Genomic DNA, 14,428 nt, shown 5'->3' with positions numbered 1-14,428 from the left:
CCTGATGTACAGCAAGTACTGATGCCAAGCTGTGGTGAAGGAAAGTGCAGAGTTTATTGCAAGGCCAAGCAAGGAGAATGGGCAGCTCATGCTCAAAGACCTTGAACTCCCTGATGGCATTCAGAAAAGCATCATTAGGGGTGAAGGTTGTAGGGAGCCTGATCATGGACATTCTTCTAATTGATTGGTGGTGAGGTGACAGGGTGGTATTTTGAGAGTCTCAATCATCAATCTTCTTTTTCCAACTGGTCTGGGGTCCATGTGCTTGTGGTCAGCACTCAGTTAACTTCTTCCACCTGGTGGGGGTTTTAGTATCTGTAAGACAGCTCAAGGATATGGCTCAAGATACTATCTATAGCTCTTGAGGAGGAACTAAAGGTCCTTGGCTTTGTTTTATGGCTCAACTATTATTATTTTGTCTTGCTTGATTGTTTTCCTTTGTTTCTGCATTTTCTCACTACTCTGATTAAATATGCTCTTTGGAACTCAGAGAAGGCCTAGGACTCTAAAACTTTTTTACAAACAAGAGGTGGGGGAAATGGGAGGGAGAGAGGAGGGTCTGTCCCCTGGAAGGTCCCAAAGGGTCTTGTTCAGTTTCAGGAGCAGCCAGGCCACCTGTGGAAAACTGCTGCTACAAAGCAAGACACTAGGTCTCTTTTTTTCCCCCTTATAGTATACAACTGATATGCTCCCATCAGTGACTGCTGTGAAGTAAATATTTACTTTTGCATTCATTTAACAAATATTTACTGAGTGCCTAGTCTGTGCCAGGTTCTGACCAAGGAACTATGGCAACAGTAGTGAATAAATTAGGCAAAAATCTCTGCCTTTAGTGTTGTGGCTATAGATACCTCTTTTTAAGTAAGTGGAATATAATGCCATTTAATTTTACAAAATTCATATTATATTTTCAAGCATGTTTAAATTGCTGTTCATGAAAATCTGAAATCATACTGAACTGTCTGTGACACAAAATAGAAAAATCAATATGGTGATGCCAGTCTTAGTAAATTTAAATCAAAATCTATAATTGCTCACCAAGACTAATTCTTGGTCTTCAGGTTAAAGTAGTCAAGATTGTAACCACCTTTATTACATGACTTATATCTACAATTAAATTATATTATAGCTATTCTTATCATCATGTTAAAGAAATGTTTCTGAATAGTGGTATAAAGCATATTCATGTTCATTTAATCCTATTTCAGTGGAAGCTGGGAAATGAGTCATTTTTTTTTAAGTGCACATCTTTTTGTCATGACTACCTATTTTGTGATTTAGGAAATCTCTTTGTTAGGGAGGCCTGAAGGTTACAGCAGACATGCCTGCACACTAGAAATCTTAAGAATTAGGTGATATGAATTGCAGTCATCACCTTGTGTTGCCTTGGTGGGAAAAGAGGTTTGAAAGCAAATTGTCCAAAAGTACCCGCAGAGATAACAGTTTGGCTAACATAACTAGATGGTCAAGACAACCAATAGGTCAAAAATGAATGTTTCTAATCATATATCTTACCATTAATTGATGATTTTTAGTGTGTGTTGGAGTAGTTTGACACCATTTTTGATACTTTAAATAGAACCTGGAAAATGTATTTTTAAAAATCACTACTATTTGCTCTCCATCTCAAAAAATAAACTGCATAAATCCAAAACCCAATTTCATCATACACTAGCAGTATGACCTTAACCACGTTATATAAATTCAGATTCTCAGTTCCCTGATTTCAAAAATGGCACTAATAATAGCGCCTACGTCAGAGTCATTGTTAAGACTAATGAAATAATTTATGAAAACCACTTTGCACAATTATCACTTCATAGGGGTGATGTATAAATGTTAACTGATATTATGAGCTATTGGATTTACTTCTACATAATTTTTAGTCAACCAAGCCTACTGTTGGTAATCATGAAAGTTTGGAAGCAAGCTGAATGTCCAATAAAATTGATTTAGTCAAATTATGATTTTTTTCTAAATAATCAAATTCTATGTGGTAATTAAAGTCATGTAAGGAAAAAATATTTAATAACAAAATATTTTGCTTCATTTTCTGTCAATATGGAAGACTACATGTTCACAGAAAATGAAGATAAAACTAAAAGTACTGAAAAACAGCATATAATTTGGGATGGTCTAATTGGTGTTCAAGCATTCTAAGATTTTTATATAGTTTGAGAACAGAAAATGATATTAATTTTATAATTTCTCACATTACACATACACATTAGATTTTCTAGATGAGCTAGTAAGATAATTAAAACAGAATGCACAACCCCCAAACAGTGTTATGAAAAATGTAACCAGGGGAAAGAATCACAGCCAAAGCGAAAGCAGACAGGTAAGGAATATTTTAAAACAACAACAACAACACTCTAGCAAAAGGGAGACAAATTGAAAATACTAAATAAGATGATAGAAATGAATCAAAATACATCAGCAATTACAATCAATACAAACTATGTTCCCCAGTAAAAAGATTTTCAGATTAGATGTTTAAAAAAATCTACTAATATATTATTTACAAGAGTCACATTTAAACATAAGGACACAAAAAATATTTAATTAAAACAATAAAAAAGCTATACCAAATAAATGTAAACAAAAAATACGGCTCAGCTACATTAATATCAGACAAAATAGATTCTTGGTAAAAATTATTACTTTAGATAAAGAATGTCAATATATATTTATAGAAGAATCAATTCATTAAGGAAATTTGGCAGTTCTAAACATGATGGAACCTACTGAGAAATAGTTTTGAAAATAGTTTGAAAATTTATTAAGTAAAATTTGGCAGAACTATAAGAAAAAATGAATGAGCAAATTCACTATCATATTGAAAGATTTTAACATACCTCTCTAAATAGTTGATGGATTAAGCAGAAAAATATCAGTACGTATATGGAAGATTTGAAAAGCACAAATAGCATGCTTAATCTAATGGAAAATTATAGAACATGGCACTCAACAACTGGATTAAAGTACATTTTTAAACACATACGGAACATTAATATAAACTGACCATGTACCATACCTTAAATCGAAACTCAAAAAAATTAGGAGATATGCCCTACCAGATAATCCAGTATTTTTATAAAGCTATAATAATCAAGATAGTGTGTTTTGGACTCAGGGATAGACAACGAGAACAATGGAACTAAGTAGAGATTCTGGAAGCCAACTTACACATATATGATCAACAAGGACTAACTTCAATTTGAAAAGATGAGCCACAAACTGGAAGCCTATTTATGCAACATATTAAAGCAACAATAGTTTGGTATCCAGAACATATGAAGAAATCCTCCAAATCATCAAAATGACAAGCAGCTCAATAGGAAAAAAGAGGCACAACACATGAATGGGCACTTCGAAGAAGAAAAAATACAAATGGTCCACACTGACGTGAAAAGAGTACTCAAATTCATTAGTAATGAAAGAAATTCAAATTAAAACCGCAGGATATATAATTTCACCCTTACCAAACTGGTAAAGTTAAAAAGTCAGACAACACTATGTATTAGTGAAGGTACTGGATGATGAGAGTTCTCATACAACTGCAAGCAGATATGTAAATACAACCAATTTGGAAATAAGTTGAACATGCTTATTTCCCATGACAGAACAATTACACCCTTTGGATATATATATCTAGGATATATATATCCTAGATAACTTCTTGAAAATTTGGACCATAAATAGAATTGCCAGAATTAAAAAACAAATAATACAGGACATCCAATTAAACTTGAATTTCAGATAAATAACAAAAGATAGTATGTATCTACATCTATGTATATCTTCCATGTATTATTAGGCACATACTTATACCAAAAAAAAAATTCTGTTGTTTACCTGAAATTCAAATTTAACTGGGTACTTTGCATTTTATCTGGCAATTCTAACCATGAGACATGTACAAAAATACTCACAGCAGCATTGTTTGTACCCACAAAAAACTGGAGGGAATTCCCTGGCAGTCCAGTGGTTAGGACTCCACGTTTTCATTGCAGAGGGCACGGGTTCGATCCCTGGTCGGGGAACTAAGATCCTGCATGCCATGCTGTGAGGCCAAAAAAGAAAAAAAACTGGAAACAATCAAAAGATTCATGGACAAAATAACCATGTTGTAGGCTTACAATGAGATACTATACATCAAGGAAAATACATGAAATACAGCTACTTCCATCAATACTGTGCATTCTTAAAAGCATAACGTTGAGCACAAGCTGCAGAAAAACGTGTGATTCCAATTATATAAAATCAAATACAATAAAAATCAAATACCAAGTTGTTTAAAGACTATATATATATATATATATATATATATATATATGATAATTATAAAGGAAAACACGAGGATGATTACCATAATATGCAGAATAGTGGATATATCAGAGGTAAGGAAGGGAATACAGTCAAAAAAGAATACTCAGAGAACATCACATATATTTGCAAAGTATAGCCATTCAGTCTTTTTTTTTTTTAATCTTTATTGGAGTATAATTGCTTTACAATGTTGTATTAGTTTCTGTTAGAGACACAGACGTAGAGAATGGACTTGAGGACAAGGGGAGGGGGAAGGGTAAGCTGGGACGAAGTGAGAGAGTGGCACTGACATATATACACTACCAAATATAAAATAGATAGCTAGTGGGAAGCAGCTGCATTGCACAGGGAGATCAGCTTGGTGCTTTCTGACCACCTAGAGGGGTGGGATAGGGAGGGTGGGAGGGAGACGCAAGAGTGAGGGGATATGGTGATATATGTATACGAATAGCTGATTCAGTTTGTTATGCAGCAGAAACTAACACAACATTGTAAAGCAATTATACTCCAATAAAGATGTTAAAAAAATAAAAAATAAATAAAAAATTAAAAGTTATGTGAAATTCAAAGCAAAAACAGTGAGAGGGATAATTTAGTTCCACATAAACAGTTTAAAACAGCTTACCAGTACAATATTAATTTCATCTGTTGTGTCTCTAAATCAAAGAGTAGATTTCACAAGATTGTGTGTATTTTACCCTGCTCTTGTTATTATATGTGCATAATGTCATGGTTAAGAATACTCAAACGTTGTTATTTTAATTCTATCATCTCTAGCATCCTTGAGCACCAGGAATTTGGGTGTAGACAAAAGCAGATTCAGATGTACCAAAATGAAGAGATTAAGGGAAAAAAAAAAAAGCATACATAGAAATATTTAAATGAGTCATATATGGAGTCAACTTAATTTAACCAATTTGTCTTGCAAGATATTCATTAATAATATTAGTTTTCTGAATGAAGGCAGTAAGACATACTTATAAATCTGTTGGGGCTGAAATACCTTCACCTGTCATTGCAAAAAAAAATGGAATTGAAACTATTCATCATTTTTTAAATGTTTCGTTAGTTTTTACCAGGTACTGACAGACACAGAGAGAGAGAGAGAAAGAGGGAATTATCTCAATTAAAAATGTTATGGTATAAAGAAAAGTGGCAATTAAATATATCAGCATTTTCAATTTTATTAAGTAAAAAACAATTTGGGGGGAGATTATGGGTGATTGTGTAAAAAAAGAAAGAGAGAAGAATTATATTTTAAAAAGCATTTTGCAGAAAAATATCAGTTGCAAGGCATACTAGGCAGCTAGGGAATTGAAATGTGTGAATATGTAACAAGAAAAGAGAATCTGCTTATTTCGCTTTTAATATAAATGACACTTTTTGCTTTAATTGATATACTTTTGTAGCAATGTATATGTAATTAACATAGATATATGTTATTTTAAGTCGTTTAGAAATAATTTTATTTTCAAAAATAAATTTTGAATGGTAGTTGACCACCAATAAAATAAGATCAAATCATTCAGTCAGTGAATAAATACCTTAATAAAAATCTTCACCCATAAGATTTCCTGGTTTGAACAATAAAATATATATCTGCTGTATAAAAAACAAAACAACAACAACAAAAAAGGACAATAAGATAATGGGTGTTCCTTCATGTGGTGTGCCCAGGCTAATTCAGTGGCCTGTATTTTTGACTGTGTGTTGGTGTTTTTTTGGATGATGAAAAATTTTTATTGACTGACAAGTATTTGCTTGTAAGATTTATGAGATTCAGTCTTCATATATGCTTTTACTTCCCCTTCTCCACCACGCCCAATCCCCAATTATTCTCTGCATATTGCACAGCATGTTCTGTTTTGGTTATTTACCTCCCTAATATTATTGTTTGTGTCCTTCTGTCAGTCATTAAATCACACAGTCATTTAGCCTTCTTTTTTAGTGATGTCCAGGTTATGCCTGTGTTAGCACTGTAATCATCTCTTTGTCATTATCTGAACTCTGAGAAAACATAGTAATAATACTATTCACAATTAAAAGTTAAATTAACACTATCTTGATACAAACAACAGCTAATTTACAGGCAGAGTCAAAAGTGGACTGTTAACACTCACAACTACAGAACATTTGAGTTGCATATTTAAGTTACATCATTCAGAGTGAAGCAACAATGGATAATCCACTACTGTGGACTACAGATCATAGTTTCAACATCAGCAGTCAGGGAAGAAAAAAGGAGCAACAGCAACCATGGAATTCAGCTAGTCTATGCCTTATCCACTTCACACTGAAAACAGTGTGTCTTTCAGCACCTGATTTTTTGGCTGCAATATCAGCTTTGTGCTTTCCCCCATATGTCTTCACCAATAATGGAAATTCAAAACTTTTTACATTGCAGGATAGAGGTTTCCTGGTAGACTGGACTTTTAGGACCAAAACCAAGACAGTCCTGGAGAAAAATGGTAATTTGGTCACTGAAACGACACATTAAAGTAAACATCATTCGGTTCTACTACATTTCTTTTCCAGAGAGGAAAATGAGACTAAGAAAGAGCAGGTCATGGATACACAGCATATTATTGCCAAATTTAACACTCCTCACTCTATGTTACTGATTGCCAGTTCAAAGATCTTGCTAGTATGACATTTGGTTTTTATTGATCAGAATCTGACTGACCAAAATTTATGAATAAAGTTTAAAAAGTTGCCATTTTTTAGGCAAATAATTGAGATCTAAAAAAGGTATTTCTGTTCATCTTTATAAAGTTAGAGTAGAACATAACAAGTAATTTCTTACTCCATAATTACTTGAAAATGTTTGAAACTTATTAACCAGCAGTTAGTGTAAAAGTTTACTATATATAATTTCTGTATGTTATGGACTGAATGTTTGTGTTCCTCCAAAATTCATATCTCATAAAGGTGGGGCCCTCATGATGGGATTAGTGCCCTTATAAGAAGAGACAGGAGAGAGCTTGCTCACTCATTCTCTCTCTCTGTCTCTCTCTCTGTCTCTCTCTCTCTCCAGGCAAACAAAACAGGTCATATGAGCACACAGAGAAATGGCAGCTGCCAAGAGAAGAAACCTCAAAATAAAACTGGCACCCTGATCTTGGACTTCCCTGACTCCAGATGTGTGAGAAATAAATGTCTGTTGTTTAAGCCACTCAATGGTATTTTGTTATAGCAGTCTGAGGCGACTAAGATATCATCCATATATTTAGAGCAAAACATTGTTCTCCTCAAACTGTATAGTATTAGTTATCTACCAGTGCTGTCAAAAACAACTAAATTTTACAGAGGAAGAAATCACATATAATATTCAATAATAATTTCTACTTTGAATAAAATATATTAATATTTTAAAAAAACACTGCTAAGGAAAACGTGGAGTGGGAATTGTGGACTACTGTGTATATGTGTGTGTGTATGTGTGGATATGCGTGTATTTGAGGTATTAGCCACACATACCTGGTTTCCTTACCACCATGTTTTGAAAACTTTCCCAATCCTTCCAACTCTCACTTGTATAAACTCTACCTTGTTATGTCAGGCCTTGAGAGTCCTACTAATCTGGCTTCAGAAATGCAATTAATTCAGACACATGAGCTTGAAACAGCCTGCTCCTTGTTCATGCACTAACAGAATTCTCCCCGTACCATATCTGCACACCGATGCACAGTCTCAGTTCCTCTCCATGGTCCACTGGATTATGGCTGCACACCTTCCTTAACCTGGCACACGATGACTTTATCCATACTAGAGCACACCAGAACATTACAGAATGTTCTTTCCTGGTCCTATTAGCCTTTCAACACCTTAGCCCCTTACAGATGCAAGAGTGCAGTCTTCAGGCTTAGGATTCCATTTCCCTCAGCTTTTTTACTCTCACTTAAAGCTGCTTTGCAAAACCTCCTACCCCTGCTCTACCATCCATTCACATTCCCTTTGCGCTTCCAAACCCCCATTTTCCTCTTTTCTAAGTCTCTCTAATGGTCAAATTGTTATGCTCTTGGTTAATACCCTGGATTGCTCTGCATTTCAGCTGAGCCACTCTTAATTACATATCATCCACGGAAGCTGTTGAGCATGAGGATGAAGAGTATAGACTTGACTAGAGTTGCTTTGCTTGGGTTGAAACCATTTCTTCTCCTACTTCCTAGTTCTGTTACCTTGGGCAAAGTTACTTAACCTCTCTCTGTGCTTTATTGTTCCTGTTCATAAAATGACCATAATCAGAGAAGACTTGTTAAGATATTGCAAGGATTAAATGAGATGATCCATGTAAAACACTTTGTACAAAAAAAGTGATGAGTAAATTGTCATTACTAATAATCTGCTCTTTCTACTATTTCCATGCTACAATGCTAGGTGATATAGGTCAAATTTGTGATTTGAAGGTATTGCATGATTAAGCTATAGCAATCTTGAAACATGCTCTAATCTATTTGTTCTCTGGAATACATTGCCAAAAACATTTCCTAAAATGAAATTAATAAGTCCAGGTCACACTGATTAAAACAGTATCAGAAGAACTGAACTAATACCGGACGTTTAAATCTTTGTCTTTAGAAAAAATTCAACTGAATCAGTAAGACTTGAGTTCTAGTAACATCGTTAATATAGACAGACTATCATTAATTTCTATACAACCTTGAGCAAGTCACTAAAACAAACTGAATTGCAATTTTCTCACATGATGAAATGGGAAAATCCAATTCATTTAAAAAAGATATTTGTTGAGAATCTACTGTCAGCCAGTGTCTTCAGTAGATGGCTTACATACATTATATCATTTATCCTTATAACAGTACTATGTAATAGGAGTGATTATCCTCACTTTGTAGGAAATAAATAAATAAATAAAGAGGCTCTGCCTATCTATCTCCCTGGGTTAAGAGGATCAGGGTCAAATGATGAAATTGTACTAGAAACTAGACTACAAAGCACTTCCCCAATATTGTACTTTAAATTTAATGTTTTGTTTTGACAAAGTACATCACGTCAGTAATTAAATTCTTGTTTATTTTTTTTTCCCAGAGTTTTGGTGGGAAATCTGAATCATGAAGACCATTGATCAGGGTTTCTAGATTTGGATATAATGATTAAATTAGGATCATTTCAAGATAATTAATGAAATATTAAAAGAAGCTTTGAAAGAAAAATAAGTTTTAGATTGAATAAATGTCACTATTCTAGAAATATATTACATATGTATATATATATAATATACATATATATATATATATATATATATATAATTAAACATTTGTGCCACAAACTAAAACAGTTAATGTTTTTATATATTTCAGACTTTGAGGACTTTTCATTTTAGCTCAGATACTGAAGAAAAAAGTATCTTTGAGAACTGTGCATTTATTTTTTCTTTAGAATATTTATTGTATTACGTATTGTTTATTTGTTTTTGCATTTCTCTGAGAAATGCAAATTGACATCACAATGAAATGCCATAACTATTGTAAAAAACAGAACATGCCAAAAAAGATTCTTGTAAAATTGTTTTCATTGTGATTAGCTCATACTTTCATTATTTATCATGTGAGGAGTTCTTCTTAGAAGTTGATGAAATAGATGGCAATCCAGAAGTGCCATCTCCTTGCCAAGGATGTCTATTTTTGTTGCACAAGTGTCACTTTTAAAGTTGATGAACAGCAAACATGAAGTAGTAATAACTAATGTTGAAAAATGAAGCCACCTAAGGAGCAAGAAGTGATAGATGACATGGTGCAATTTTAGTACCATAAAAAGTTCAAAAATGAGGAATAGTTTTGGTCCTGCCCCAGTTTTGATTTTTTTAAATACAACAACAACATAAGCATATTATTTTTTCATTAAGCTTCTCAGTTTCTTAGTATCACAATGGAATGATGAGAAAACAAGAACAACAACAAAAAAACCCATGAGTGTGCAAATCTCTGACAAAAAGCAGAGACTTCAAGGCATTTGAGGGGGAGGGGGGGAGTGGCTTGACAGAAGTGCCAAAGTAGTTCCAGCATCATGCCTCTCCTTAGCCGGCTGGGCCGGGAGGGGTGGGGCGGTGGAGTGGTGAGAAGGTGGCACTGTCACAGCTGTCCTTGGCGTTTCTGCCTCGTGACTGATACACGCATGATCTGCGCGGACCACCCCACAGGATTTTCCGGTGCCTCCCCGGCACCTGGCCGCATGACCCCTGTCTGCTCCAAACCCCTGGGACACCCCGGAGCCAGTTCTGCTGGCTGGGCGGCAGGAGAGGAGCGTGGAGGGGGACGAGGGCAGGCGACGCCACTCCGGGCGTGAGAAACCGAGGAGAGGCCGAGGCCCGTCCGGGAGACACCCGTGGCAGCAGGCGGAGGTGGTGCAGGTGGCAGCGGCAGGAGTCGGTGTCCCTCGGGCGGTGAGCAAGCTGCACCTAGAGCTTCACGGTGCCGGGGGACAGGCTGTCGTTGCAGAGTCTGTAGTAACGCAGGTCGTTGACCAGGCTGCGCACATTTGGGTGAATGAGGGCAGGTCCCCATCCATCTTGAAATTCCGCCCCAGCACATTTTTCTGGTTGGCATCCACACCGTCACAGCTGGTCAGGAACTCTGGGAGGAAGGCCGCGAAGAAGCCATCGAAGTCCACAGAGGCCACGCCGTAAATGGCGATGCCAATCTCCTCCTGCAGGAGGTCGTGGGGCTTGTGAACCAGGACCTGGCGCAGCACGTTCACAAACGGAAAGAGCGTGGTGGTCCGGAAGATCTTCTGAGGTACAGCTTCCGCTTGGTGTTGAGAGTCTCCAAGTAAAAGAGATTTTATTTAAATAGGTAGATGTCAGGCTGGAGAAAGGACTGTCCAAAAGCCTGCATGATGGCACTGAACTGAGGCTCATTCTCCATCTGCTCCTCGGCAATCCCCCTCTGGACACTGGCCAGGACGGTGGACTTGAAGAAGCACCTCCAGTTGTGATGGAGCGTCCGGAAGAGGAGCTCAGACAGCTCAGCCTTCACAGCAGGGGAGCGGCGCTCGGCGATGACGGGATACACCTGCTCTATGCACAGGGAGATGATGCGGGGGAGGAAGGGCTTGAACACCTGGCCAGGTTCCTGGACCACCACCTGCAGGATCTTCAGGAACTTCTCAACCACCCGGCAGCCAGTACTGCCTTCGTGGAGGATGCTCTCGGCCAACTCTTCTCTGGTAAACATATTGAGGAAAGTCTGTGTGACCTGCTCAGTGAAAGGCACGCCCATCTGTACTCTAAGGCCTCGAAACAGAGTGGGGAAGAAGCTCAGCATCTCATCAGACACATCTGACCGATGGATAAAAGCTGGAAAGAGGGCCGGGGAGGCTTGAACGGATTCCTGCAGGGACCGGTAGCAGATCTGTTGGGACTTGGCGGATTCCCCAGAGATATTCTCCACGCTATCTTCTAAGACACTAAGTGTCTGGTGGATAATCACTTTGGTGTCATCCAGAGGCATCTTCCTCTGCGGGGCGACAGCATTGGGCTTCAGGTTGCAATGATCCCAAGAGAGCGCAGAGATGAGGCTGGCATGGTTGATGGAGCGCACAGGCCACCGCTGCTCATTCTCTGGGACGTTTGGCCATGGAAGCAACAGGATGTTAGAGAGGGCTCGGCACACCAACACCTGAGCCTTGTCAACAAGCTGCTGGGTAGAGGGATCCGTGATTCTGTTGAATACTTTCTGTACTGCGGGGATGCTGAGCAGAAAGGTCGCACAGTGGCGGCCAGTGAGACCAGTGAGTGGCGCGCAGATAGCAGCAGTTTGTCTCGGACCTTGGTGCTGACCAGAGCTGTGACTGTATCCATGGTGGTGGAGATGAGCGTAACGAACGGCTGCGTATTCTGCCGATGAGCCTCGCTGCAGTACTGTGCTAGCCAGTGAGAGTAAGCCTGCAGAGCAGCCAGGGGCTAAGCGTGCACGTCAATGAGATCAGGCTTCAATACTGATGGCACGGCAGTCTCAATGTTGTGCAATTTTATCTGAGATCCATACAAAGTGACTTTGACCAACCTCTCCACCACCGTGAGGGCGTCGCTGAAGCGCACTGCGAACACGTCCCCGATGAAGTACTCGGCTAGGTGGCCCACAGCCTGCAGGAGGGAGCTCAGGTCTCGCAGGGAACAGCGCAGCCGCTGGCAGTCGTTCTCTGCTGTGATGTTCAACCTGTGTCCTGCACTGCCTCCAAGCTCTGGCGTAAGTACCACTGCCACTCTGTCTGCTGATCGTCATGCAGAGTTTTGTCATCCAACTCCTCCAGCTGGGCCTGGTTGTATCTGAAGTGGATTCGATTCAACACCTCCATGAGCAAGAGGACTAGGGCGTCTTCGTACCTGTTGAGAACTGCTTCCTTGTCTCCCAGACGGCTTTTCGTTTTCCTTGTCAGATAGTCCAAAAAGAGCGTCCAGATATCCAAACAAGAGAAGTAACCTTCATGAGTAGGCTGATGAAATGTGTACTTGAACAAAACTGTCAAAAACTCCACCACAGGGAACTGGGAGTAGGACTCGATTCTTCTTAGGTGAACACTTGCAAAGAGCCGCAGAAGGTCAGTAAACTTCTCGATGTAGCTCTCATCCAGTTCCTCTAGCCTTCTCTTCACCGTGTGGGCACTGTTATCCTTGGTGATTTTCTGCAGGAGGTGGAAAGTCTGCTGGAACATACGCAGTAAGTAGTCCTCGAACTCCATAGGCACACAGTTCTTGGACATGAGTTCATTGATGCAGGACATGGCCAGGACCCCAAGCCGGCCGCGCTCCTGACCCAACACACAGTTCTGGCTGCTGCCGTTAACCGATGCCATCTTTCTGGCCTGGATGTCACAGCCAAAGCAGGCAAAGTGGAAGATGGTGGTAAGGAGGGACGGGATGATGCTGGCAGACAGAGGAATCCATCTGAAGAGATGGGCCAGGCACTCCAAGGCCAGGGAACAGATATACTCGCTCTCTGCATCAAGGATGGGGAGTGGCTGATTCAACAGTTTGGCTGAACCAGGACTCTGCAACAGGTTACTCAGTAAGTCACCACTTTCTCCTGAGGTCGGGGATGGTGGTGGGGTGGTGGCAGTCACGCTGTGTTTGTCCCAGACAGTCTCCAAGATACCTGTCAGTAGCCCAAGCACTGTCCTGCACCTGGTCCAGCAGCAGCTTTCGCAACTCCTCCTTCCGAGCCACGCTGAGGTCCTCACCGGGACAAGCCAGCTCTTCTGAAGTTGTCTTCAACATGATCAGCCCGAGGGGAGTTGTCACAGGGGACTGGATCAACTGTAAAGTGTTAGTAAAAAAGTCATGGTAGAACATGGGCCAATCTTGACGGCCAATGTCAACAATCACTTTGCAGAGCTTGTTCCAGATGAAGTAAGGTAAGGTTTTGCGGTGAGCCAAGAGGAGTTTGGACAGGCAGCTACGGATTTCCATCTTATCCTGAGATGGGACCCCAAGCCACATTTTATTCATCAGATTCTCAAAAACCGTTAAACTGTACATCATTACATAGTCATTCCTAGTGCTGGAGAGAAAATACAGGCAGAATCTCCAGGCTCCTATTTGCTGAGCAAAGTTATCAAGAAGTTCCTCTAGCTCACGTTTTCTTTCATTGGTTGTACAGTCGTGGAAAAACTCCGTCATCAGACTTTCCAATGCCCCGAGAGAGGCTTCTTCAGATGCCATGCTGGCCGGGGGAGGGGGCGGCTCAGGTGAGCTGGTTCTCGGGCTTCGGACACGTCCCGCTCGCACAGATCAGCTCATGGTCCCGGCAGGCTCGGGAAGTGCCCCGCCCATGCAAAGACAACCGCTTCCCCACCCGGGCCCCGCGGGGACCCTCCATTAAGAGCGCGGCCCCCCGGCCCGCCTCATCGGGGACCCCCGGAACAATTCATCACCTCCCCAGGGAAACTGAAAAAGCAGGAAATGGGGCTCGGAGGGCAGCGGCTCGGGGCTCCCCGCCCGGGCCCGACCCCCGAGGGGAGGCTCCGGGCCCAGGCAGGGGCTCCCCGGGCCCCGCGTTCAGAAGCGGCGGCGGGCCCGGCCCCGAGGCTGAAGGGGCCTCGGCGGCGGCGCAGCCCGAGCGGCCGGCTCAGGAAAGGCCTG

General features: G+C 40.1%; 1 pseudogene; it reads right to left on the bottom strand.

The window, feature by feature from the left end:
- Positions 1 to 10,747: 10,747 nt before the first annotated feature.
- Positions 10,748 to 14,060, bottom strand: LOC137756844 (exportin-6 pseudogene; annotated as a pseudogene).
- Positions 14,061 to 14,428: the final 368 nt, after the last annotated feature.

The sequence above is a fragment of the Eschrichtius robustus genome, chromosome X (assembly GCF_028021215.1).
Source record: "Eschrichtius robustus isolate mEscRob2 chromosome X, mEscRob2.pri, whole genome shotgun sequence".
Taxonomy (NCBI): Eukaryota; Metazoa; Chordata; class Mammalia; order Artiodactyla; family Eschrichtiidae; genus Eschrichtius; species Eschrichtius robustus.
The sequence above is the reverse complement of the archived record's forward strand: the minus strand, read 5'-3'. Positions and strand labels throughout refer to the sequence as shown.